The 25,699-nt window shown below is 34.5% G+C and overlaps 1 long non-coding RNA gene across 1 annotated transcript; it reads left to right on the forward strand.

Moving 5' to 3' along the window:
* Positions 1 to 19,959: 19,959 nt before the first annotated feature.
* Positions 19,960 to 21,736, forward strand: LOC147791874 (uncharacterized). Its single transcript, XR_015421589.1, has 3 exons — positions 19,960 to 20,059; positions 20,648 to 20,722; positions 21,479 to 21,736. It is a non-coding gene; the product is annotated as an uncharacterized LOC147791874 (long non-coding RNA).
* Positions 21,737 to 25,699: the final 3,963 nt, after the last annotated feature.

Consider the following 25,699-nt stretch of genomic DNA (forward strand, 5'->3'; position numbering starts at 1 on the left):
CGAACTTGGAATCTATGATGGTCACTCTTAGATACCAAGACAATTCACTCCAGAATTAGCTTGATCAAAACTAATTCAATGAATCGGTTTAAACACAAACCTAAAGCAAGGTTTGAAAAAGAATAACACCAAAAGGGTATCAAGAAAACATAAAGGTTTTTTGTATATTCAACAAAATCCCCCAAACATAAATATTACATGCCTTTAAATAGGTCCAGAAGATAACCCTAACAAAATAAAGTTCAGCCACCAACCACTAATAAATGCTAGTAAATGCTATTAAATACAAATTGAAGAATATAAGGCAATTCATACAAACTATTAATAAATGCTATTAAATATAAAATGAAGCAAATAAGACATTAATAATTTCCTTAATTGGTAATTCAACTACCAAAGGCAAGTCTTCTAATTACTTTCCAATATCAGCCACTCCATTATCTTCTTGATTTGATATTCTAATGATATAAAGATTTTTGGGCTCAAAAGTCTTTGTTTCAACTGGTACACTAGCTAGCTTTTGAACATGCAATGTATAGGCCTCTTGAATTTTCTTAACCTTGCTTCTTGTAATCGGTCCTTCGGGTACATGCACGTGATCAGTTGTTGGATTCATATCAAAATATCTCAACGCAAGAACACTTGTTTGAGTTTCGAATCACTCCACAAGCAAGATTGATCATGTCAAGCTTGAATGATTCTACATGTAACCTAAACTACATAGAATTGCAAAGAAACTTAGCCATTGGCTAAAGAAGAGCACAAATGCTTCTTTTACTACATTTTCCAAGTCTCCCTTACGAATACAACATACATGGCTTTATATAGCCTAAAAATGAAACTATTAAAGGCGTTCCAAGAGTTGTAACATTCATACTTAATGACCATAATTAGCCATTATGTAAATGTAACCTAAAGTAAATAAAATGTCTTAAAATACAATAACTCTAAATTACTCTAAATTGTAACCCACCCAAAATTTACAACAATCAAACTTCATTCTTCATCCATGTGGCATGAATTGAAATATCTTTAGATAATTTCAACAACATTTTCTTCACATCTTCATTGAAGCATATTGTATGATTGATGTCTCTTGGTTCATATCAGAAGCATTTGTGCTTTTCTTTAGCCAATGACTAAGTTTCTTTGCAATTCTATGTAGTTTAGGTTGCATGTAGAATCATTCAAGCTCGACATGATCAATCTTGCTTGTGGAGTGATTCGAATCTCAAACAATTGTTTGAGATATTTGATCAACAAGAATCATTCAAGCTAGACATGATCGATCTTGCTTGTGGAGTGATTCGAATCTCAGACAATATTCTTGCCTTGAGATATTCGATCAACAAGGTAATCTGAATATTATTCCCCTTGTAGTGATTCCTTATCTTATCACTATCACTAACAATTATTCTAGGGATTCCATGTAATATTACTACTTCCCTAAAAAATAAGTCAGCAACATGTTTTGCATCGTCCGTCTTGTTACATGCAATAAAATGAGCCATCTTACTAAATCTGTCTACCACAACAAAAATACTATCTTTACCCTTTTTAGTGTGCGGTAAACCAAGAACAAAATTCATAGATATATTAGTCCAAGGTTTATTAGGTACATTCAAAGGAGTATACAATCCATTTGGTTATGGTCTAGATTTAGCTTCTTTGCCTTGAAAGCATTGACTACAAAATTTATGAACATCATGTTTCATTTTCGGCCAAAAGAAGTGTTCATGCAACATATTATAAGTTTTATTAATCCCTAAATGTCCCATTAAGCCACCACCATGTGCTTCTTTTACAAGAAAATCTCTGATAGAGCATTTAGGAATACAAAGCTTACTTTTCTTAAATAAGAATTCATGAAACACATAATAATCATCTACAGCTGTTTTTGTAAGACAGGATGCATAAATAATTCCAAAGTCGTGGTCATCTCGATATAATTCTTTAATATGCTCAAATCCAAGAATTTTTGCAATGAGAGAAGTAAAAAGATTGTACCTTCTAGATAATGTATCGGCTACCACATTATCCTTACCTTGCTTATCTTTGATGACATATGGAAATGTTTCAATAAACTCCACCCACTTTGCATGCCTACGGTTCAGTTTGCTTTGACCCTTAAGATACTTCAAGCTTTCATGATCAGAGTGGATCACAAATTCTCTAGGCCATAAGTAGTGTTGCCACACCTGCAATGTGCGAACTAAAGCAAACAATTCTTTATCATAGGTAGGATAGTTCAATACTGCCCCATTTAGTTTTTCACTAAAATACATTACGGGTTTGCCATCTTGCATCAAAACAGCACCTATGCCTAAACTACTTGCATCACACTCAATTTCAAAAGTTTTATCGAAGTTAGGCAAGACAAGTAATGGTGCGTTGGTTAATTTATGCTTAAGCTCATTAAATCATTCTCTTACCTATCTCCCCATTTAAAAACAACATTCTTTGTCACTAAGTCATTCAATGGTGCAGCTATGGTGCTAAAATCTTTTATAAATCTCCTATAGAAGCTAGCTAACCCATGAAAACTACGAACGTCACTTGCATTTTGTGGTGTTGGTCAATCCCTGATTGCTTCAACTTTCTCTTCATCTACTTCTACTCCATTTTTACCAACTATGAAGCCAAGAAAGTTAACTTTTTCCATGCAAAAACTACACTTATTAAAATTAGCATAAAGTTTCTCTTTTCTAAGTGTAATCAAAACTAACTTAACATGCTCCACATGCTCATGCAAGGTCTTTGAATAAATTAAAATATCATCAAAATACACAACAACATGCTTTCCTAAATATTCTCTCAAAACGTGATTCATTGAGTGCATAAATGTACTAGGAGCATTAGTTAACCCAAAAGGCCTAACAAGCCATTCATACAATCCAAACTTAGTTTTGAACGCGGTTTTCCATTCGTCTCCTACATGCATTCTAATTTGATGATATCTAGATTTCAAGTCAATCTTTGTAAATAAACATGAACCATGCAATTCATCAAGCATATTGTCTAGCCTAGGAATAGGATGTCGATACTTTACCGTGATTTTGTTGATGGCTCTACAATCCACGCACATGCGCCACGTTCCATCTTTCTTCGGCACCAATAAGACTGGTACAGAACATGGACTCAAACTGATATGGAAATCAACCCAAGGAAAAGTATGGAACGGATTACCTTGATGATCAAGATCAAGAGTAAAGAAAACTTGTTTCTAAACTCGTGATTCGAATCACTCCACAAGAGGTGTGATCAATACCACTTGAATGACTCTACATGCAAGTTCTAAACACAAGAATTTGCAAAGAAAGTTTAGCTCTCAACAAAGCTAAAATAGAAATTCTATTCTTAATTCCAAAATCTGATGTCTAATCAAAGAAAAGAAGGCTTTATATAGCCTTTACAAACCTTAACCTATGTGATACATAACTCCAAAATTAAATGGGCTAGTAAATGAGAAATACCCATAACCTCCATATTAAATTGGCTAGTTAATGGTGGAATATAGTAACCTACGTAGATTACAATATAACCTTAACTCCTATATTTAAAACTAGCTTAAATATGACAACAAATAGTTAAACTATAATTAAATAATGCAAATAATAAAATGTGCTTATTAGTCATCCTTGGACTATTTGATAAATTCAGCGGAGTTCATTAAATGCAACTTAAAGTGCATTTAATTCATCTCTGTCTTGAAGCTCAACTTTGCATAACATATAAGGGAGGTCTCCAACGTCTTCTAGAATTTCCTTTGATGAGCTCACCATAGCTTGAATATAACTGTATAAGGTTTGTTGTAGCTTCTTGGCTCTCGTCCTTGTAATTGGACCTTGAGGTATGGAAATTCCTTGGTCGTGGTTCATATCATTCTCCCCCTCTTGAGAAGGATTCGTCCTCGAATCCAAGCCATCACCTACATCAAAAGGACTCAAATCAACAACATTAACAGTTGCACTAACACCGTACTTACCTGGTAGATCAATTTTATAAGCATTGTTGTTGATGCGCTCAAGAACTTTAAAAGGTCCATCTCCTCGTGGTAAAAGCTTAGATTTTCTTTGAGTAGGAAATCTTTCTTTTCGGAAATGCACCCAAACCCAATCTCTTGGCTTGAAGATGACAATCTTACGTCCTTTATTAATTCGGGTGGCAACCTTGGAATTTTGTTTCTCAATTTGTTCTTTTACTTGCTTGTGTAGTTTATGAACAAACTCAACCTTGACATTTGCATCAAAATTCACAAATTCTTTTGACGGTATAGGTAACAAGTCAATGGGGGTTAAAGGATTAAAGCCATAAACAATTTCAAAAGGTGTGCATTTAGTAGTGCTATGAACAACCCTATTATATGCAAATTCTATAAATGGCAAACAATCCTCCCAAGTCTTAAGATTCTTATCAATAATAGCCCTAAGCATAGTAGTCATGGTTCTGTTAACAACTTCAGTTTGTCCATTCGTTTGAGGATGACAAGTAGTTGAATGTACGAGCTTAGTTCCTAACTTACCCCATAAAACACGCCAAAAGTGGCTTAAAAATTTGACATCACGATCACTAACGATGCTTTTAGGAATGCCATGCAATCGTACAACTTCCCTAAAGAACAGGTCTGCAATATGTTTTGCATCATCAGTTTTGTGACAAGGAATAAAATGAGCCATTTTACTAAATCGATCAACCACAACAAAGACGCTATCATAACCTTTCCTAGTCCTAGGTAAACCTAAAACAAAATCCATTGATATATCAATCCAAGGACCATTAGGAACCGGTAATGGGGAGTATAAACCATGTGGTTGAAGCCTAGACTTAGCTTGTTTACATGCTATGCAACGAGCACAAACTTTATGAACATCATGTCTCATTTTAGGCCAAAAAAAAAATGTTCAGAGAGCATATCACAAATTTTAGAAACTCCATGGTGTGCCATTAAACCACCTCCATGAGGTTCCTTCACAAGTACCTCACGTATGGAACAAGATGGTATGCAAAGTTTGCCTTTTAGGAACAAAAATCCATCTAACAACAAGTAATTATCCACAATGAGTCCTTTTTCACAAGATTCAACAAAAGGAGCAAAGAACATGTCATGTTGATACAAATCCTTTATGTGTTCAAAACCCAACAACCTAGCATTCAAAGTATTGAGGAGGACATACCTTCGTGATAAAGCATCTGCAACAATGTTCTCCTTACCTTGTTTATATCTTATGACATAAGGGAATGTTTCAATAAATTCTAACCACTTAGCATGTCGTCTGTTGAGTTTATTTTGTACTCTCAAATGCTTTAAACTTTCATGATTCGTATGAATAATGAACTCCTTAGGCCAAAGATAATGTTGCCAGGTTTGCAATACAGGAACCAAAGTATAAAGCTCTTTGTCATAAGTTGGATACCTCAAAGATGCACCAGTCAACTTCTCACTAAAGAACATTAAAGGTCTTTGATTTTGCATTAATACAGCACCTATCCCTACTCCACTAGCATCACATTCAATTTCAAAAGTAGACTCAAAATTAGGTAATGCAAGCAAAGGAGCAGAACTCAATTTTTCTTTCAAAGTATTAAAAGCAAGTTCTTGATCTTTTTCCCATATAAAGGATACATTTTTCTTAACAAGTTCATTCAAGGGTGAAGCAATTGTACTAAAATTCTTAATGAACCTACGGTAGAAACTTGCAAGACCATGAAAACTTCCTACCTCACTTACATTTTTAGGTGTAGGCCACTCTTTTATAGCCTTCACTTTCTCCTCATCAACCTCAACACCATTAGATGAAACTACAAACCCAAGAAAGTTAACTTTTTCCATGCAAAAGCTACATTTCTTTAAATTTACATACAAACATTCATTTCTTAAAGTAGTCAAAACATTGCGTACATGGGTAATATGATCATCTAAAGATTTAGAGTAAACAAGGATGTCATCAAAATAAACAACCACAAACTTACCTAAGTATTCTCGTAAGACATGGTTCATTAGTCTCATGAATGTACTAGGTGCATTAGTTAATCCAAAAGGCATAACCAACCATTCATAAAGACCATACTTGGTTTTAAAAGCTGTTTACCACTCATCCCCAATATGCATGCGAATTTGATGATAACCCGATTTTAAATCAATCTTAGTAAAAAGACTACATCCATGAAATTCATCAAGCATATCATCTAATCTAGGAATTGGATGCCTATACTTTATAGTTATCTTGTTTATAGCCCTACAATCAACACACATACGCCAAGAACCATCTTTCGTAGGTACAAGAATAACTGGAACAGAACAAGGACTCAAACTTTCACGTACATACCCTTTAGCAAGGAGTTCACTTACTTGCCTTTGTATCTCTTCAGCCTCCTTTGAATTAGTCCTATATGCTGGTCGGTTTGGAATGGGCGCGCCAGGAATGAAGTCAATCTTGTGTTCAATCCCTCTAAGTGGTGGCAAACTACTAGGCATCTCCTCAGAAAATAAATCTTCAAACTCTTGCAAAAGCACAACAAAATCACTAGGCAAAGAAGGGTTAAGCATGTTAGTAAAGTAACAAGACCCCTTGCACATAAGTACAAGAATAGTGATAAGCGCTAACAATGCTGAAATTTTCAAAGCTAGAGGTCCTTCTAGAATCTTTGCAAAACGCTCACAGAGAAAGCTAACTTAACGGATTGATTCCAACCAAGAGCTGGTTAGAAGATGAATGACTCTTAGATCGAACTTGGAATCTATGATGGTCACTCTTAGATACCAAGACAATTCACTCCAGAATTAGCTTGATCAAAACTAATTCAATGAATCGGTTTAAACATCAAACCTAAAACAAGGTTTGAAAAAGAATAACACCAAAAGGGTATCAAGAAAACACAAAGGTTTTTTCTGTATTCAACAAATCATCACAAACATGAGTATTACATGCCTTTAAATAGGCCCAAAAGATAACCCTAACAAAATAAAGTTAAGCCACCAACCACTAATAAATGCTAATAAATGCTATTAAATACAAATGGAAGAATATAAGGCAATTCATACAAACTTTTAATAAATGCTATTAAATATAAATGGAAGAAAATAAAGCATTAATAATTTCCTTAATTGGTAATTCAACTACCAAAGGCAAGTCTTCTAATTACTTTCCAATATCAGCCACTCCATTATCTTCTTGATTTGATATGCTAATCCTATAAAGATTTTTGGGCTCAAAAGCCTTTGTTTCAACCAGTACACTAGCTAGCTTTTGAAGATGCAATGTATAGGCCTCTTGAATCTTCTTAACTTGCTTCTTGTAATCGGTCCTTCGGGTACATGCACGTGATCAGTTGTTGGATTCATATCAAATAGTCTGGTTAGGGAGCAAAACATTCCTAGCCTCACTTGATCTAACATACAAGCTTACTGATTTGTCTTTTCTCTCTTTTTTTTCTCTAGGCTGAGTGTTACTCTCTTGCTTTTCACTCAAGCTCATTTTTTCACTTGATTCTTTTTCAATCTCTGCTTTTGCATCAGCCTCTTGCCTTTTCTTTTCAAGTTTGCAATGATCAATAAATACATCTTTTGGAGACAATGGAACAAGAGTAGTTTTTCTACCATTGTGAGAAAGAGTATCGATTTGCATACCCATCATACATTACCCGACAATCAAATTGCCATGGCCTCCCCAATAGTAAATCTCCAACATGCATGGATATAACATCACATAAAACATCATCAACATATTTTCCAATAGTAAATGAAACAAGAGTTTGTTGAGTTACCCGTACTTCCCCACAATCATTCAACCATTGAAGCTTGTAGGGTCTTGGATGTGGTTGTGTCTTTAAATTAAGTCTTTTTGATATGAACCAAGAGACATCAATCATATAATATGCTTCAATGAAGATGTGTAGAAAATATTGTTGAAATCATCAAAAGATATTTCAATTCATGCCACATTGAAGAAGAATGAAGTTTCATGTGATAAATTTTTGGTGGATTACAATTTAGAGTTATTGTATTTCATTAATGTAGTTTAAGAGTTTTTATTTACTTTAGGTTACAATTACATAATGGCTAATAATGGCCATTAAATATGAATGTTATAACTTTTGGAATGCCTTTAATAGTTTCATTTTGAGGCTATATAAAGCCATGTATGTTGTATTTGTAAGGTAGACTTGGAAAATATATTAAAAGAACCATGGGTGCTTTTCTTTAGCCAATGGCTAAGTTTCTTTGCAATTCTATGTAGTTTAGGCTGCATGTAGAATCATTCAAGCTCGACATGATCAATCTTGCTTGTGGAGTGATTCGAATCTCAAACAAGTGTTTGAGATATTTGATCAACAAGAATCATTCAAGCTAGACATAATCGATCTTGCTTGTGGAGTGATTCGAATCTCAAACAATGTTCTTGCCTTGAGATATTCGATCAACAAGGTAATCCGAATCTTACCCCCTTGTAGTTGATTCCTTATCATATCATTTGGTATCAGAGCTTCAGGCTCAAGATCGGATATATGTTTCCTTTGCGTTTCTTCTCAATTTGATTTTTATTTATTTTCATCTTTTTAGTTTTTAATCAACCCGGAGTTCAAAATTCAATCTTTGCTTTATTTAAAATTTTGAGAGGTGAGAATGAGAGCTTCATTTGTGTAACTGAGTGTAAAAGAGTGTCCTAAAATTCCTTGAGTGTATACTCGTGAGAGAGTGTTGTGAGCTCCTTCGTATTTCAATAACTTATTTTTTTGCAGCAAAGTTTCACAAATAGATTTGAGGACGAATCCTCTTGAAGAAGTGGAGAATGATATGAACCAAGAGACATCAATCAAACAATATACTTCAATGAAGATGTGAAGAAAAGGTTGTCAAAATTATCAAAAGGTGTTTCAATTCATGCTACATTGAAGAAGAATGAAGTTTGATTGTTGTAAATTTTGGGTGGGTTACAATTTAGAGTAATTTAGAGTTATTGTATTTTAAGACTTTTTATTTAATTTCGGTTACATGAAGCATTTGTGCTTTCTTTAGCCAATGGCTAAGTTTCTTTGCAATTCTATGTAGTTTAGATTGCATGTAGAATCATTCAAGCTCGACATGATAAATCTTGCTTGTGGAGTGATTCGAATCTCAAACAAGTGTTTGAGATATTTGATCAACAAGAGTCATTCAAGCTAGACATGATCGATCTTGCTTGTGGAGTGATTCGAATCTCAATCAAGTGTTCTTGCCTTGAGATATTCGATCAACAAGGTAATCCGAATCTTACTCCCCTTGTAGTGATTCCTTATCTTATCACTTTTGACCAGAATGGAACTCACAACATTGGTGCAACTACCGCTATCAATGACAACACTACAAGGTACAGATTGAACAAGACAACGAGTTTGAAACAAGTTCTCTCTTTGGTATAGGCTGTCCTCCTTAATGTGGGTGTTTAGAGCTCGTCGAGTAACCAAAGATATGTGTAGGGTCCTCTTCGCTAAACTCCTCACTCTCATCAGTTTCCTCATTTATGTCGTCATGTGCCTCGTCATCCGTAACAATTTCTCCCTCCTTGATGGTCATAATTCTTGCATTTGGGCAATCTCTACTATAGTGTCCTACCCCTTGACATCTCCAACACTTTAAATCCCTATTTCGAACATTAGACTTTTCTACTTTTTCTTTCTCTGTTCTAGAACTCTCCCCTTTCTCAAATTTAGCTTGGGGCTTCTCATTAATCTCTGGATGTCTATGCTTATAATCAATGTTCTTACTATCCTTTTTCCATGTAGAAGTAGAATTGAGAAAAGTTTTAGAAGAATACCGTTGAGACCTTCTTTGGATTTGCCTCTCGATCTTAATTGCAATGTGCAACAACTCCTCAATATTAGAATAAGGCTGTAAATCAGTCTTGTCTGCAATCTCTGTGTTTAACCCATTAAGAAACCACGCCATGAGAGCCTCCATGTCCTCATCGAGATAAAGTCGATCCATCAATGTATCCATCTCCTTGTAATAATCTTCCACAGACTTGCGTCCTTGTTTCAATGCTTGAAGCTTTTGCACCATGTCCCGTTGAAAATATTGTGGAACAAAACGCTTCCTCATGGACTCTTTGAACTCGTACCATGAATCAATTGGTGCTTCAAGGTTTCTTCTCCTACTTGACATCAATTTATCCCACCAAATTTGAGCATATTGTTTGAATTGAGCAATGCATAACAGTACCTTCTTTTTATCACTAAAATTATGACAGTTGAACACCGACTCCACCATTTTCTCCTATTGAAGGTACTCCTCTGGATCGGTTTTGCCATAAAACTTGGGAAGTTTTAATTTGCTACTCCCCACGTTACGATCAATTCTATCATCATAAGGAACTCGTTGTTGTAAATTATGATACCTTCTTCCATGGTCTCTCCCTCGCATCAAGCCATGACCAACCGCATGTGGATTATCCTCGTGGTGATCAGACTTGTCGCCCTCATATGTATCGGTTGAGGGCGTAGGTTGTGGAATCCTCTGTCGTGCTTGATTTTGAATCTTCAATCTTCATATTCGATCAGTCAACTCTTCTATTCCTCGAATTAGTCTTTCCATGGTTCGTTGTTGTGCTTCTCTCAATTGTGCATCAGTAATGTTAGTATTGTCGTCTGGATTTTCCATGCTACAAAAGAAAGGTAAAAGAAAAAAAAAAAGGACCTCACAAGCGCTCCCTCACGTGTATTCACTCGTAAATGTAGTTCACTCGTGTTTAGCACTCAACACTCGAATCAATGTGTCACTCACAAACTCACCCTCACAATTGAGCACACACAAATCACTCCAAAAAAAACAAATTGGGATGTGAGACAAGCTATGTTATAGAGCTAAGTGCTATTCAAAGTGAATAGACAACACACTCAACACATAAACAAGGGTATTGAAGGAGCAATCCGAATAACGACAAAGAAACGAATTAAAGAAAGAAAATGATTAAGGACTAATTTAGACGTAGTAACATATGAGAGTTACATATAATAATCAAGAGGAAAAAAGAAAGACATTTAACATCAATATGCTTTCTTTCTTTCAATGGTTTTTTTTTTTTTATTGGTAAAATCTAATCAATTTACCAACAAGAAAATTGATTTAGAAGATCTTAAAGAAGAATAAAGTGTTGATAAGATCCATATCTAACACTTTAAAGAACATAAAAAAAATGTATATATATATATTTTTTTGTTATATATTTTTGTGCTAGAATATGAACATTCTACACAAACTGAGAAAAAAATAATAATAAGAGAATTAAAAGAGATAAGCGCAATGAAACATATATCCGATCTTGAGCCTAAAGCTCTGATACCAAAATGATATGGAATCAACCTAAGGGAAAGTATGGAACGGATTACCTCGATGATCAAGATCAAGAGTAAAGAAAACTTGTTTCTAAACTCGTGATTCGAATCACTCCACAAGAGGTGTGATCAATACCACTTGAATGACTCTACATGCAAGTTCTAAACACAAGAATTTGCAAAGAAAGTTTAGCTCTCAACAAAGCTAAAATAGAAATTCTATTCTTAATTCCAAAATCTGATATCTAATCAAAGAAAAGAAGGCTTTATATAGCCTTTAAAAATCTTAACCTATGTGATACATAACTCCAAAATTAAATGGGCTAGTAAATGAGAAATACCCATAACCTCCATATTAAAATGGCTAGTTAATAGTGGAATATAGTAACCTATGTAGATTACAATATAACCTTAACTCCTATATTTAAAACTAGCTTAAATATGACAACAAATAGTTAAACTATAATTAAATAATGCAAATAATAAAATGTGCTTATTAGTCATCCTTGGACTATTTGATAAATTCAGCGGAGTTCATTAAATGCAACTTAAAGTGCATTTAATTCATCTCTGTCTTGAAGCTCAACTTTGCATAACATATAAGGGAGGTCTCCAACGTCTTCTAGAATTTCCTTTGATGAGCTCACCATAGCTTGAATATAACTGTATAAGGTTTGTTGTAGCTTCTTGGCTGGACCTTGAGGTATGGAAATTCCTTGGTCGTGGTTCATATCACAAACTCTCTCGTATATAGCCCTTCTCCATAAGCTCCTCTACTTGCCTTCGAATTTCTTTAGTCTCAGTTGGGTTGGCTCTATAAGCTGGCCTATTAAGAATTACTGCCCCTGGAATGAAGTTTATTTTATGGGAGGTAGTCCTTTAGGGACTTCATCTTGGAATACGTCATCAAATTCCTGTAAAATAGATTGAAACATACTAGGCAAAGACAAATTATTATCGTTAGAGACCAAACATCCTTCCTTGTACACAAGTACAAAGATGGTTTTTTGTGAGAACATTGCCCTTCTAACCTCTTCAACTCTAGCCAAACAACTCACATTCTTTCCTTTTTTTCCAATTTCATTCTTTTTTTTACTATGGTTTTCTCGTTGACTTCACAAGCAAGATCAATCATGTCTAGCTTGAATGATTCTTGTTGATAAAATATCTCAAAGCAAGAAAACTTGTTTGAGATTCGAATCACTCCACAAGCAAGATTGATCATGTCGAGCTTGAATGATTCTACATGCAACCTAAACTACATATAATTGCAAAGAAACTTAGCCATTGGCTAATAAAGAAAAGCACAAATGCTTCTTTTACTATATTTTCCAAGTCTACTTACAAATACAACAAACATAACATGACTGACTTTATATAGCCTCAAAATGAAACTATTAAAGGCATTCCGATAAGAATCACAGTGTTCCAAATGTTTCAACAGAATCTATTACACGATTCAAGGTGAAGAAGATTCAACAAACATTCATTCTTCATCTACAAAATTGGATCGGCTCGATGAAACTATTAAAGGCATTCTGATAAGAATCACGGTGTTCCAAATGTTTCAACAGGACCTATTACACGATTCAAGGTGAAGAAGATTCAACAAACATTCATTCTTCATCTACAAAATTGGATCGGCTCGATGAAACTATTAAAGGCATTCTGATAAGAATCACGGTGTTCCAAATGTTTCAACTGAACCTATTACACGATTCAAGGTGAAGAAGATTCAACAAACATTCATTCTTCATCTACAAAATTGGATCGGCTCGATGAAACTATTAAAGGCATTCTGATAAGAATCACGGTGTTCTAAATGTTTCAACTGGACCTATTACACGATTCAAGGTGAAGAAGATTCAACAAACATTCATTCTTCATCTACAAAATTAGATCGGCTCGATGAAACTATTAAAGGCATTCTGATAAGAATCCCAGTGTTCCAAATGTTTCAACTGAACCTATTACACGATTCAAGGTGAAGAAGATTCAACAAACATTCATTCTTCATCTACAAAATTGGATCGGCTCGATGAAACTATTAAAGGCATTCTGATAAGAATCACGGTGTTCCAAATGTTTCAACTGGATCTATTACACGATTCAAGGTGAAGAAGATTCAACAAACATTCATTTTTCATCTACAAAATTGGATCGGCTCGATTCAACCATCATTTGTAGAATTAGAAGCTGAAACAATTGACGAGGACAATCATTCTTCATCTACAAAATTGGATCGGCTCGATTCAACCATCATTTGTAGAATTAGAAGCTGAAACAATTGACGAAGGACAATTGAATAGAAGCTAAAATGATTGACGAAGGACAATTGAATATTTGCGCGGTTGAAGTTGGAAAACTTTAAAATGACAACAACAAGGTTTGAACCTACACAAGTGAAGCCCAATAAATTTCAAGTTTTTTTCTTTAGCCACTCAAACATATCAACATTTGTTGAAATATTTTGTTCTTTTTTTGTTTTCATTTTGCAATGGTCAAATGGTCAAAATTGACTTCGTCTTTTGTGGAGATTAAAAGGGATCGGGATTGAATCCCGGCCACAAACGTCTTTTGTCGGGAGACTATTCACAATATGTTATGTAAAAATCAGATTCGTGGATGAACGTAATTCAGATCTCAAATTAAGACGTTTTCCTTAGAAATCCGAGCATCATATTTGCCATTTCTAAGTTTCAAGCGATTCTTGTGGTAGAATTGCACCCGAGCCATTCAATCAAGCTTTGATCAAGTTAGATTGTGGAGTGACTCAATTTAGAACAAGGTTTCCAAATCTTGCTTCTAGATCTTCAATCATAAGAGGTAATCTAAATCTAGCCTTATCTCTGGGTTGATCCAAATTTATTATAAGGAGGTGTTAATTACTTTGATTCAAGGGTTCTTGCTTCAACAAAAGCTTGGATCGTTGGGCTGAGGATTAGGGTTGCCTTATCACATTCCAAAAGTTGTAACATTCATACTTATTGGCCATAATTAACCATTATGTAATTATAATCTAAAGTAAATAAAAAAGTCCTAAAATACATTAATGAAATGCAATAACTATAAATTACTCTAATTGAAATTCACCCAAAATTTATAACATGAAACTTCATTCTTCTTCAATGTGGCATGAATTGAAATATCTTTTGATAATTTCAACAATATTTTCTTCACATCTTCATTGAAGCATATTGTATGATTGATGTCTCTTGGTTCATATCACTACGTACTTAAAATGCATGAAATCTTGGACGTAAGTTCAGATTGTGTTGGTTAGAATGCATGAACAAGAACGAACAAAAAATAAGAACAAGAACTTCAGACAAGAATCAAGAACAACTAGCGACAAGGATAAAAACTAAGAACCAAGGATAAGGACTAGAACATGGTTCAAGATCCAAATTCTCATAATTAAGAGCTCACAACCTCAGAACTATGACCCTTAGATCAGAACCAAGGTTAAAAATTCAAAACCTAGGTGATAAGATAAGGAATCACTACAAGCTCTCATTCTGACCTCTTAATTATATATATATATATATATATATATATATATATTTTGTAGGGCCTAGATTGGATTTTTTTTATTTTTGGTCGATTAAAAACTAAAAAAATAAAAATAAATAAAAATCAAATTGAAAAGAAACGCAAAGGAAACATATATCCGATCTTGAGCCTGAAGCTCTGATACCAAATGATAAGATAAGGAACCACTACAAGGAGAGTAAGATTCAGATTACCTTGTTGATCGAATATCTCAAGGCAAGAACATTGTTTGAGATTCGAATCACTCCACAAGAAAGATCGATCATGTCTAGCTTGAATGATTCTTGTTAATCAAATATCTCAACGCAAGAACACTTGTTTGAGATTCGAATCATTCCACAAGCAAGATTGATCATGTCGAGCTTGAATGATTCTACATGCAACCTAAACTACATAGAATTGCAAAGAAACTTAGCTATTGGCTAAAGAAAGCACAAATGCTCCTTTTACTATATCTTCAAGTCTGCCTACAAATAGTACATGGCTTTATATAGCCTCAAAATGAAACTACTAAAGGCATTCCAAGAGTTGTAACATTCATATTGAATGGCTATAATTAACCATTATGTTATTGTAACCTAAAGTAAATTAAAAGTCTTAAAATACATTAATGAAATACAATAACTCTCAATTGTAATCCACCCAAAATTTATGATATGAAACTTCATTCTTCTTCAATGTGACATGAATTGAAATATTTTTTGATAATTTCAACAATATTTTCTTCACATCTTCATTGAAGCATATTGTATGATTGATGTCTCTTGGTTCATATCACTAGGACCAAGGTCCTTGGGCAAGACCGAAGAACATCACCTAAGGGCCTAAGTTTTCAGATTAAGGGAAAAAACATGACAAGAAAGAATATGGTACCCTATATACCTTAAAGACATGATTAAGAGCCTACAAGTAGGTTATTTACTGAGCCTTTGTACTCATTTCTATTCTATTATGTATTTTAGGTGATAAGAAGGAATCGGTCGAGGATGGACTCAAATCTGGAGCAAACCACAGAGCCCACCATATTCCAACGGTTCAAATGTTTTAAGTTAGTTTCGTTTGTCCAGCACGATGTATTCAAAGTCTATTTTAAATTTGTAAATAAAATGTATGTATGTGCTATTTTTAACATAAAATTCTACTGTCCTTTTATTTTCTCTTTTTATGTTTCAAGTTTTAATAAGTAAGGGCTCATGAGAATCGGCCCGTGGCACTACTTTTGAAACCCCTTCCATGAAGTTTTCTGATAAGCGCCTACAATGCTGGAATTTGCAAAGCTAGAGGTCTTTTTAGAATCTTTGCAAAACGTTCACAGAGAAAGCTAACTTAACGGATTGATTCCAACTAAGAGTTGGTTAGAAGATGAATGACTCTTAGATCGAACTTGGAATCTATGATGGTCACTCTTAGATACAAAGACAATTCATTCTAGAATTAGCTTGATCAAAACTAATTCAATGAATCTGTTTAGACATCAAACCTAAAGCAAGGTTTGAAAAAGAATAACATTAAAAGGGTATCAAGAAAACACAAAGGTTTTTTCTGTATTCAACAAATCATCACAAACATGAGTATTACATGCCTTTAAATAGGTCAAAAAGGTAACCCTATGTAACAGCCCAAAAATAAATAAATAAACAAATATAAATTATTATTATGTAAAAATAATAATAATAATAATAATAATAATAAATAAGTAAATAAAAAAAAAACATTATTCCCTCCTTTCTCTCCTGTAAGTCACTTCCCCAATAATCTCTCAAATTTGAGAAAACAGACATGCCTCACATCAATTTTATAGGAGATGGGTTGATAGAGATGATTAAGATTTACATGGGAGAGAGATTTGAGATTTCTCGGTAAGTTATATTTCACATCTCCTTTTCTTTTATCCAATTATTTAGTTTTATTTAGCAATTTTCTTAGAAAGATAGGTCATGATCAATAGCAGAAACAAAATGAATCGATTAAATTGGCCAGAAGTAATTGCCAACCTAATTGAAAAAGTAACGAACAAAAATAAAAAGAAAGGATTAAACCGATTTAACTGATCAGAATTTCTTCTCTCCTGCAAAAACAAGCACAAAAAGGGTTCAGATTAAGTTTTGCTAGTAAGAGATATTTTGGTAGAAAGAGATATTTTGCTAGTAAGAGATATTGCATTTGAAGAGGTTAGTAGTTTTCCTTTTATTTTATTTAATGATATTAAAAGTCATCTACAAAGTAAGAGAGATAATTAAAAGAAGGAAAACACAGTAAGAGACAGGGAGAGTCTGTGAATATAATTGAAAATTATCTGGAAAATGTTAAAAAGGTATTAAACACCATCAAAGAAAATAGAATATCTGAGAAATTTTAATGAGTATTAAATGGTTTGTATGAAAATAATACTATAACAAACATATATAAATATTTCAAGACCTAACTCAAGCAAAGACTCTAACGTTCGCATGAAGTATAACACATGGGTTAACATAAATTAGAGAAACAATTTTGTAGAAAGTTAAATTTGAAACTGATGTCATGGGCTCACATAGATTGACTTGGATTTCAATGGACTTTCATTAAGGATAACGACGGAACATCAGCCTAAGCTAACCAGGTAAGTGACCTTACTATCGACATGGTTATTTTTTATGTTGACACGTGCCCTGTGGTTCTGCACGTGTCATATATATTGATATGTGTGAATTGTCTGTGGATCGATATGCTTCCTATATATTATGTTATGTTATAATATGTGGATTGTATGATAATAATTATGGTACGATGTGCTCTAGGAGATGTTTGAGATAGGATACGAGAAGGATGCACAAAACGAAATGTAACGATAGGAGTAAGATACGTTCATGAAACGTTAAAGTTAGGTTACATACCGGAGTGCTATGGATAGGAGAGATTGGTGAAAGAATACGGTTAGGTTATGGGTAGAAAGGGATAGGTTTGTGATAGATTGATAGAGCGATGGCGTTATGATACGTTCTGGTGATGATATGACTAAGGTACGTTACGTAATGATATGTCTGTGATAGGTATAAGAACGTTAAGGCTATGGTAAGTGAGAAAACGATATGACTATGAAGTGTTTACGTTATAACTTGTTTATGATATGATGCATTGTATGCTAGATTATTGTGCTTAAGTACGTAGTTATGTGAACGTGAATGTATGCTTTTAGTCTGATGTGATGTGTAATGCATGTAACGATGTGTGGTCCTTGAACGATTATGGCTTGTTTGTATTGAATATTTGAATGTAACTGCATGAATTGTATGACATGAAATACGGTAAATTGCATGAAACATAACCCCGTTAGGAATATGTATGATATGTAAAGAAATGAGAATGAGAATGACATGTAAGCATGAAAACGTGACAGGTGGTTATGTTCATTAATGATAACTGTAGGACTAGTGGGACCTCATGCATATTGTGTGCTCATGCATTTGGGGGGATACCCCTATCCCATCACGAGGGTACGGACGCGTACATCCAATGGCAGAACAACGATCGTTATGCTTTGCATAGCGCTGCCGAGACGGTTCTAGTTTTAACGAGTCTCGGTATAAGGGCTCCTAGAGCATGCCCACCGGCTAGGGACAGTGGCCCAGCGGTGTGCGAACTAGCTGGTGAGCTCATACTCGCACGTATGGGCTGCGTGTAGAGTATATGGTACACGTCCATGATTACCTGTTAGGATTACACCGTAGGGAAAACGAAACAAAACGAAACGAAAGGAAAGATAGGTCACATCATTTCATTGCATGTGATTGTTGCGTAACCCCGATAGGGGGTCACTTACTGAGTATTCTAGAAATACTCAAGCCTCGTGCTACTATACTTTTCAGGTTAAGGCAAGGCACTCCTATACGGTTGACGACGACATCGCAACTCGAGACCATGGCGCATGCATAGGGTAGTGGTATTTATTTTCTTAGTCTTAGGCTAGAATAGGATGTTTTTTAAACTTAAACTCTTATTCATTTTATTTAGTCTTTTGTTGTGTCGTTTTAAAGATGTTTTCGAAACACGTAAGTCCATGGCTGTGTTTTAAGATAAAGGTTATGTTTTATGAAATTTAAATGAAGTCTTCCGCATTTAATGTTTATGGTACGTATATAGTAGCGACCTTAAATTAAGTAGAAAATTTCGGGTCGTTACACCCTAACATAATAAAGTTCAGCCACCAACCACAAATCACTAATAAATGCTATTAAATACAAATTGAAGAGAATAAGGCATTAATAAATTGTCTTAATTGGTAATTCAACTACCAAAGTCAAGTCTTCTAATTACTTTTCAATATCAGCCACTCCATTATCTTCTTGATTTGATATGCTAATGCTATAAAGATTTTTGGGCTCAAAAGTCTTTGTTTCAACCTGTACACTAGCTAGTTTTTGAAGATGCAATGTATAGGCCTCTTGAATCTTCTTAACCTTGCTTCTTGTAATCGGTTCTTCGGGTACATGCAAAGGGTCAACAGTTGAATTCATATCATCCTCCCTTTCTTTAAAAGGATTTGTCCTCAAATCAAGGTCTTCATTCCCTTCTTGATAATGCATCTGCGACCACATTATCCTTCCCCTTTTTGTAATGGATTACATAAGGAAACGTCTCAATGAATTCCACCCATTTAGCATGTCTCCTATTTAGCTTTGTTTGGCTTTTGAGGTGCTTCAAACTTTCATGGTCCGTATGAATAACAAACTCTTTTGGCCACAAAAAAATGTTCCAAACTTGCAAAGCCCTCACAAGTACATATAACTCTGTCATAAGTCAGATAGTTGAGTTGTGCTCCATTAAGCTTTTCACTAAAGAACATGATTGGCCTTTTTTACTGCATTAAAACAGCTCAGGCCTATCCCACTCCGTTGCATTTGTGGGTGTTGGCCATTCTCTATGTAACAGCCAAAAATAAAAAAACAAATAAAAATAATTATAATAAGGTAGTTAAAATATTAATAATAAATAAATAAATAAATAAATAAAAACAACATTTCCCCACTTCTCTCCACTAACCTCTCATCCCTTCCCACAATTGTCTCTCCTCAACCTATCCTAACGCCAAAAAGTAACAGTTACGGCAAACAGAAAAAGAAAAACAATAATTGTCAGATTTACTTGAGAAAAAAAAAAACATTTACCCAGTTGAGGTTTGCTGAAGATTTACGTGAAGATAGATCTGATCAATAAGGTATGTATTAAATCTTCATTTTCTTTTATCCTATCTTTTTTTAGAAATCACAACCAATTATAGTTGTTGAATTATTACTATGATCCATCTTTTAGTTAGAAATTAAATGTCAAATCATTTATACAATTCTAGTCAATCATGTCATATTAGTAATATTAGATTAAATATGAATAGATTAGAGATAGAATGACCAAGAAAACTTCTGAATAGGAAACAGATAGAAGTAGGAAACACTGAGATTACGAAAGATTTAGAAATAGAGATCCACGGTAAATTTGGAATACATGAGAACAGAATTAAAAGGCAACAAATAAAAAAAAAAAAGAGATTAAGGAATTAAAAACCACAAACTAAATATGAAAGGAAAGGTAAATATAGAGGGTAAATAGAGAGAACAGTAAAGCTCAGAATAACTAAGTTGTACCTACTTTTTATACCACAGTAACAATGAACCAATGTAAATTAGTAACCATGAAAATATAATTATAGATATATAACATTTCAAGACTTCTAACAATGAACCAATGTAAATTAGAGAAATAATTTTGTAGAATTCAAACCCGAAACTAATGTCATGGGCTCATATAGGTTGACCCAGATTTCAAAGGACGGAATCAAACTTTCGTTAAAGATATATTCGTGACAACGACTTAAGCTAGCCAGGTAAGTGACCTTACTATCGGCAAGGTTATATTTGATGTTGACACGTGCCCTGTGGTTCTGCACGTGTCATATATATTGATATGTGTGAATTGTCTGAGGATCGATATGCTTCCTATATGTTATGTTATGTTATGTTATTATATGTGAATTGTATGACATGAAATACGGTAAATTGCATGATACATAAGCCCGCTAGGAATATGTATGATATGTAACAGAATGAGAATGAGAATGACATGTAAGCATGAAAACGTGACACGGGGTTATGTTCATTAAATGATGACTGTAGGACTAGTGGGACCTCATGCATATTGTGTGATCATGCATTTGGGGGGATACCCCTATCCCATCACGAGGGTACGGACGCGTACATCCAAATGGCAGGACAACGATCGTTATGCCCTGCATAGCGCTGCCGTGACGGTTTTAGTTTTAACGGGTCCCGGTGGGCCCCCAGAGCATGCCCACCAGATAGGGACAGTGGCCCAGCGGTGTGCAAACTAGCTGGTGAGCTCATACTCGCACGTATGGGCTGCGTGTAGAGTATATGGTACACATCCACGATTACCTGTTAGGATTACACCGTAGGAAAAATGAAACGAAACGAAACGAAAAAGAAATGAAACGAAATGAAACGAAACGAAAGATAGGTCCCATCATTTTATTGCATGTGATAGTTGCATTTAACCCCAATAGTGGGGTCACTTACTGAGTATTTCTTTAAATACTCAAGCCATGTGCTACTACATTTTTCAGGTTAAGGCAAGGCATTCCTGTACGGCTGACGACGGCATCGCAACTCGAGATCATGGCACATGCATAGGATAGTGGTATTCATTTTCTTAGACTTAGGATAGAATAGGATGTTTTAAACTTAAACGCTTATTTATTTTATTTCGGGTCTTTTGTTGTGTCGTTTTAAAGATGTTTTCGAAACACGTAAGTCCATGGCTGTGTTTTTAAGTTAAAGGTTATGTTTTATGGAATTTAAATGAAGTCTTCCGCATTCAATGTTTATGGTATGTATACAGTAGCGATCTTAAATTAAGTAGAAAATTTCGGGTCGTTACACTCTAATAGCTTTTACCTTTTTTTCATCAACTTGTACTCCATTCTTTCCAACTAAGAACCCTAGGAAGTTGACTTGGTCTAGACAAAAACCGCACTTTTTGAAGTTGGCATAAAGCTTCTCTTCTCTAAGTTTAAACAAAAAAATTTTAACGTGCAAAATATGATCATTCAAGCTTTTTGAGTAAACAAGGATATCATCGAAGTATACAACAACAAATTTTCCAATATAGTCTCTCAAAACATGATTCATTAGCCTCATAAAAGTACTTGGTGCATTTGTAAGGCCAAACGGCATAACGAGCCACTCATTCGAATTTGATGATAACCACTTTTAAGATCTATTTTTGAAAATAGATTAGCACCATATAATTCATCCAACATGTCATCCAATCTAGGAATAGGGTGTCAATACTTTACCGTTATCTTGTTGATGGCTCGACAATCAACACACATCCTCCACGTGCCATCTTTCTTGGGTACCAAAATCACAGGAACCGAACAAGGACTCATGCTTTCTCTAACATATCCTTTATCCATGAGTTCTTCCACTTGTCTCTGAATCTCCTTAGTCTCGGTGGGATTGATCCTATAGGCAGCCATATTTGGAAGAGTTGCCCCAAGTACAAAGTCAATTTGGTGTTCAATCCCTCTTAGAGGGGGTAACCCGGTACATGCATCTTCATGTGGAAATATGTCATTGAATTCCTGCAAAAGAGACTTAAAATACTTGGCAAAGCATCATCAGTTTTTGGTTCCATTGCTAAACACATTCCTTTGCACATAAGTACAAATTTTGGTTCTTGGGCTAACATATTCCTCATTTCTCCCATTCTTATAACCAAACTCACATTTTCTCTCTTTTCTTCAAAATCATTTTTTTTTCTTTCTTGGTTTTCACTCATCCTTTGCCCCTCACTTTTCTCTTTTTTTTTTTCACTCTTATCTCTCTCTTTTACCTTAGTTTCTTCTCTCCACGGTTGTTCTTCATGTTCTTTTCTTTTCTTCTCTAATTTCAATTGGTCACAATGTACTTCATATGGAGACAATGGAAGTAAAGTAAATTTCTTCCCACACAAAGTAAAAATATACTTGTTCATCAAACCATCAAATGTTAACTTTCTATCATATTGCCAAGGTCGGCCGAATAAGATGTCCCCCGCATGCATTGGTACGACATCACAAAGAACTTCATCTTTATATCTTCCAAGAGTAAAAGAAATAAGAGCTTGGGAGTTCACCTTAATTTCTTCTTTGTTTGTTAACCAATGAAGTTTGTATGGTTTTGGATGGGGATGGACAGAAAGTTGAAGTCTTTTTACAAGGAAGCTGCTTACCACATTTGTGCAACTTCCATTATCAATCACCAAGCTGCATGGGTTTCCTTTGACCAAACATCTTGTGTGGAACAAGTTTTCCCTTTGATCTTCAAATTTCTCTTCCTTGATTTGATCATTGAGTACCCTTCTTGTGATCAAAGATATGGAATTACCTTCTTCAACATACTCATCTTCATATGCTGCGATTTCTTCCACAAGCTCTGAATCATGTGAGGATCATGACCTAAAAGTGAAGAAATTTACTTTGCTTTCATTGTCTCCATATGAAGTATCGTGTGACCAATTGAAATTAGAGAAGAAAAGAAAAGAATAAGAAGAACAACAGTGGAGAGAATAAACTAAGCTAAAGGTGAGAAAAAAGAGTGGAAAAAAAAAACAATATTCAGTTCTTGTCCGGAAAGAACGAAGAATTTGATTTGAGGACAAATCCTTTTAAAGAAAGGGGGATGATATGAATTCAACAACTGATCACTTCCATGTACCCGAACGAGCAATTTACAAGATGCAATACAAAGAAGATTCAAGAATCAAATCAAGAAAATAATGGAGTGGCTGATATTGGAAAGTGATTAAAAGACTTACCAATGGTAGTTGAACTACCAATTAAGACAATTTATGAATTGCTTTATTTTCTTCCATTTATATTTAATAGCATTTATTAATAGTTTGTATAAATGCCTTATTTTCTTCAATTTGTATTTAATGGCATTTATTAGTGATTTGTGGTTGATGACTGAATCTTATTATGTTAGGGTTATCTTTTGGGCTTATTTAAAGGCATGTAATATTCATGTTTGATGATTTGTTGAATACAGAAAAAACCTTTGTGTTTTCTTGAAACCCTTTTGGTGTTATTTTTTTTAAACCTTGCTTTAGGTTTGATGTTTCAACCGATTCATTGAATTAGTTTTGATCAAGCTAATTCTGGAGTGAATTGTCTTGGTATCTAAGAGTGACCATCATAGATTCCAAGTTCAATCTAAGAGTCATTCATCTTCTAACCAGCTCTTGGTTGGAATCAATCCGTTAAGTTAGCTTTCTCTATGAGCGTTTTGCAAGGATTCTAGAGGACCTCTAGCTTTGCAAATTCCAGCATTGTAGGCGCTTATCATGAAGAGATACAAAGGCAAGTAAGTGAACTCCTTGCTAAAGGGTATGTACATTAAAGTTTGAGTCCTTGTTCTGTTCCAGTTATTCTTGTACCTAAGAAAGATGGTTCTTGGCGTATGTGTGTTGATTGTATTGCTATAAACAAGATAACTATAAAGTATAGGCATCCAATTCCTAGATTAGATGATATGCTTGATGAATTGCATGGATGTAATCTTTTTACTAAGATTTATTTAAAATCGGGTTATCATCAAATTCACATGCATATTGGGGATGAGTGGAAAATAGCTTTTAAAACCAAGTATGGTCTTTATGAATGGTTGGTTATGTCTTTTGGATTAACTAATGCACCTAGTACATTCATGAGACTAATGAACCATGTCTTACGAGAATACTTAGGTAAGTTTGTGGTTGTTTATTTTGATGACATCCTTATTTACTCTAAATCTTTAGATGATCATATTACCCATGTACGCAATGTTTTGACTACTTTAAGAAATGAATGTTTGTATGTAAATTTAAAGAAATGTAGCTTTTGCATGGAATAAGTTAACTTTCGTGGGTTTTTAGTTTGATCTAATGGTGTTGAGGTTGATGAGGAGAAAGTGAAGGCTATAAAAGATTGGCCTACACCTAAAAGTGTAAGTGAGGTAAGAAGTTTTCATGATCTTGCAAGTTTCTACCGTAGGTTCATTATGAATTTTAGTACAATTGCATCACCCTTTAATGAACTTGTTAAGAAAAATGTATCCTTTATATGGGAAAAAGATCAAGAACTTGCTTTTAACACTTCGAAAGAAAAATTGAGTTCTGCTCCCTTGCTTGCTACTGAGTCAACTTTGAAATTGAATGTGATGCTAGTGGAGTACAGGTAGGTGCTGTATTAATGCAAAATCAAAGACCTTTAATGTTCTTTAGTGAGAAGTTGACTGGTGCATCTGTTAGGTATCCAACTTACGACAAAGGACTTTATGCTTTGGTTCGTGCATTGCAAACCTGGGAACATTATCTTTGGCCTAAGGAGTTCGTTATTCATACGGATCATGAAAGTTTAAAGCATTTGAGAGCACAAAATAAACTCAATAGACAACATGCTAAGTGGTTAGAATTTATTGAAACATTCCCTTACGTCATAAAATATAAACAAGGTAAGGAGAACATTGTTACAGATGCTTTATCACGAAGGTGTGTCCTCCTCAATACTTTGAATGCTAAGTTGTTGAGTTTTGAACACATAAAGATTTGTATCGAGATGACATGTTCTTTGCTCCTTTTGTTGAATCTTGTGAAAAATGACTCATTGTGGATAATTGCTTTTTGTTAGATGAATTTTTGTTCCAAAAAGGCAAACTTTGCATACCATCTTGTTCCATACGTGAGCTACTTGTGAGGGAAGCTCATGGAGTGGTTTAATGACACACCATGGAGTTTCTAAAACTTATGATATGCTCTCTGAACA

This window comes from Cucurbita pepo, chromosome 7 (assembly GCF_057944985.1).
Source record: "Cucurbita pepo subsp. pepo isolate OVF chromosome 7, ASM5794498v1, whole genome shotgun sequence".
Taxonomy (NCBI): Eukaryota; Viridiplantae; Streptophyta; class Magnoliopsida; order Cucurbitales; family Cucurbitaceae; genus Cucurbita; species Cucurbita pepo.